Genomic DNA, 4,331 nt, shown 5'->3' with positions numbered 1-4,331 from the left:
CAGGCCATCAGTGACTTAGAGCAAAGAATCAATTTAGAGTAAGATTGAAAACTCCTTGTCCGGAACCATTATTTTTAGAAGATGTGAAACATCATGACAGCTTAGGTCAAGAAGAAAATCATGCACTTAAACTTCTGCATATGTATTAATTAGAATAGGCACAACTATTGTTACAAATAGAACCAAGCCTTGCTCAAATGGAATAGAAGTTCATTGCATATTAACATAACAGTCTAAGGGGAAGAGTTTAAGTCAGCAGGGTGGTTCTCCCTCCATGCTGTTATTTAGGAACTCAGNAACTGCTGGATTTTCTGGTATGGAGAGGTTCAGCAATTCTCTTTACAAACTCTCTGCCCAGTGGGAGGTGCTATTATTTTACTTTATTTGGAGAAATTTGCTGTTCCCCCAGGAAACAAACAAAATCGCTGTCTTTTATATTTCCTCATTTTCTCACTCTGACTAAAGTCAAAGTTATGCCTACAGGCTACAAGGGTAGCAGGAAATATTTTTGTTTTATTTTAAACCACAGTCTTTCCACTAAATGTGTATGTAAAATCCAACTTCACAGAATTGAAAACTAGTTAATAGCTAAAGTTGCTTGAGCACTTAAATGCCAAATTGTATGGTAAATATTTTACATTATTAATTTCAATTAATTTCCACAACCAACTTATGAAATAGGTAATATTATCACCCTTATTCAGACAAGAAAACTGAAGTTTACAAAAGTTAAAGAAATCTTCCCAGGTTAACAAAACTTGGGATTTAAATATATATAGGTAGTAAAGAAACTACCAGATCCCAGTTTCTTTACTTCTAGGTTACAGTCCCTCTCAGGCCATCAGTGACTTAGAGCAAAGAATCAATTTAGAGTAAGATTGAAAACTCCTTGTACAGAACCATTATTTTTAGAAGATGTAAAACATCATGACAGCTTAGGACAAGAAGAAAATCATGCACTTTAACTTCTGCATATGAATTAATTAGAATAGGCCCAACTATTGTTACAAATAGAACCAAGACTTGCTCAAATATAATAGAAGTTCATTGCATATTAACATAACAGTCTAAGGGGAAGAGTTTAAGTCAGCAGGGTGGTTCTCCCTCCATGCTGTTATTTAGGAACTCAGACTGACAGGGTATGATCACTTATAATATATGGCTTCCAGTGTCCCTCTGGTCACCTTTCATTACCATCATTCCAACCCAAAGAAAAGTGAGAAAGAATATGGAGGGGCGTACCTGGGAGTTTTTATAGCCAGCCTCACAAGTGGCCCATATTACTTCTATTCACTTAACCACTGGAAGAAAATAGTCTCGTGACTACACTTTAAATGCAACAAAAGTTAGGAAATGTCATGTAGCTGGCCAGCCATCTACCCAAGTCTTCAATTACAGCGGGTGAAAGGAATAATAGGTTCTGAAGGACAAATAGCCGTCTCCAGCACAATCTACCTATCTGACCCTCAAATATCTCTACACACATAAAACAGACTCTCTCGCTCCCCAAGGAAACAATTCAAAGTCTTATCCTGTTGCTGCATCCAGTCAGAAGCCCAGGGTCTTTGGAATGGGAAGCTTCTCCACCAGGGCTGGATGTTTTCCTTCATGGTACAGAAACCTATAATGAAGGTCTTCTACATTAGCCCAGTCAATATGCGTTAATATAGCAGGATAACCACAATAAAAATACCTGTTTCAAAAGGGAAAAATACGTGGAGCAACTGAATCTCTCATTTATTGCTGGTGGGAATATAAAATGGTACAGCCACTTTGGAAAGCCAGTTGGCAGTTTTTTACAAAAGTAAACATACACTTGCCACATGATCCAACAATCACAATCCTTGGTATTTACCCACATGAATACTGCCAAAAGCACATAGATCTGGAAGCAACCAAGATGTCCTTCAAAAGCTGAATGGATAAACAAACTGTGGTACATCTATACAGTGTAATATTATTCAGTGATTTAAAAAAATGAACTATCAAACCACAAAGTTATGGAGGAACATTTAAGGCAGATTGCTAGGTGAAAAAACGCTACTTACTGAATGACTATAACTATATGACATTCAGGAAAAGGCAAAATTATGGCGACAGTGAAAAGGTCAAAGATTGCTGGGGGGACTGGGAAGTGGGAGGGAGGAAGGGATGAGTAGAACAGAGCGCAGGGAATTTTTAAGGCAGAGAAACTATTCTGTATGATACATGTCACACATGCATGGTGGATACATGTCATTACACGTTTGTCAAAACTCATAGAATGTACAACACACAGAATGAATCCTAATGTAAACTATGGAATTTAGGCAATGATAATATATCAATATTGGCTCATCGGTTGAAACGAATGTACCAAACTAGTGGAAGATATTAATAATAGAGGAAACGGTGTAGAAGAAGTGAGGTGTACATGGGAATTCTCTGTACTTTCTGCTCAATTTTTTCATAAAACTAAAACTGCACAGAAAATAAAATCTTCTAATATTTTTTTAAAGGGAGAAAGAGGGGCACTGGGAAACATGCAGAAATCATAGCCTACTGAAACAACACATTCCTGCTAGGCTGGTATGGTGTAAGCCCCTGCCCTGGGTGGTGGAGAGAGTCCCCACACTGGGTATGATTCTGCTCTCTGTGAGAAGCTTCCTGGTTTAGGATCCTCAGAAGCCCTTGGACTTACCTTCTGAGGGGCTCTTCCTTCTCTGTTGTCTTCCATGGCACGTCTATAATGAGCATTGGAGTGTGTGCCCTTTCTCAGAGATGGCAGTTTCTACAACCCACTTCTTGTTCATGATAGTTGATGGTTTAAGGATTATTTTATAGGTCAAAGAACCCAAAGCTTTCTCAGGTGAGATTTATGGTTTCTTTAACAGTTTAATTCCGTCAAAAACTAACTAGGTTTCTGATTTACTTCTTGTCCCTTCCAATGCCAGTGACCACACCCAAAATAATTTCTTAGGTATTTTATCAGTCCGTGTTTTTAATTTTAACTTCCCTGCACTGTGTGTGTGCATGCATGCAAACTTAGTGAAAGCTAACCAAACGCCATCTAAAGCAGCTGGGTGGGAAAATATCACCCTTCATCAGATTTTTGCTGCAAGCCTAATTACCTTAATTTATCCTAGACAATCATTACTAATATTAAATGGCTTAATAAATGTGAGACACCATTCTTAGAGGTTGCTTGCATTACTTTATTTCATCTTCACAAACATTGTCCCCAGTTTACTGAGGAGAAAACTGATGCAAGGGGAAGTTCATTAACTTACACAGGTATAGGCAAAATCACACATTAGCAAACAGAACACTTAGCTTCACAGTTCAAACTGTTTTAATTTGGGTTAACAATTAGATCGCATTTTTCTCCAAGAACAATGCATAATTCATAAGTGTTTCTTGCTTTACATTTGTGCAACTAAAGACCCATTCAGGAGGTTTTCCCAGAGTGAAGTAACAGTCAACTCTGAAGGAGTATTCAAGTCATTACCCGTGCTTGTAGCTTTTATATGACAGTTTTTACATGTTCTATCTATGAAAATTTTAGAACACATGCTTAGAAAACCTTGCAGGTGTAAAGGGTTGCTCAGAAGCAGTCTCAGCCTCATCCCATTGAACACTGCTGTCATCTAAAGCTACTTGTTCACATTCCACACTTACCAAACAACCTTCTGATTGTGATTTGGTTTTCCCTGTGGTTCTGCAACAGGGAAGAATGTGCTGATGAAGAGGATTTTATAGTTTTTATGGTTTCTGTGACAACACTCTCTCATATAAAATTAATAGATGGCTTGGATTATAATGTGACTTTCCATGCAAATCACTAAGAGAGAAAAAATGGAACAATCATGCAAATTTGGGTGTTCTCAGCAACAACAATTAGATTTACCACTGAAAATGAATAAGTCGATATTTTGTGATCTAGGAAAGAGGACTGATCAGTGAAACGAGAAAGCTTCATTGGCCATGTTGTTTGGTTCAAAGTTAGTAGGATAATAGTGAAAGGTGAGAAGATGATAGGGGAAAAAAAGAAAAGCAATGAAAAGACTGGAAATTAAATTGTGCAAAATTCAAATTTGGCACAGGTGTTGATAAGGAGAAACTGTAGGATTTTGAGGAAGATTTGCATTTGGTCAAACTAAAGGAGTATATGTTACATTTTTATAGAGCAAAAAGAAACTTTTAGAAGATAATCCATAAGAAATTAATTTGAAATTTCCTGTATGATATCGTTTCAGCTCAGGCACTAACAGGAATGAAGAAATTGAATTCAACTGAAATCAGTGTAGGGGGAGAAACTGAAAAAGCAATGGCTAATACAATATTTCACATTT

The sequence above is a fragment of the Galeopterus variegatus genome, unplaced genomic scaffold, assembly GCF_000696425.1.
Source record: "Galeopterus variegatus unplaced genomic scaffold, G_variegatus-3.0.2 Scaffold15383, whole genome shotgun sequence".
NCBI lineage: Eukaryota > Metazoa > Chordata > Mammalia > Dermoptera > Cynocephalidae > Galeopterus > Galeopterus variegatus.
This window is presented reverse-complemented; position numbering follows the sequence as displayed.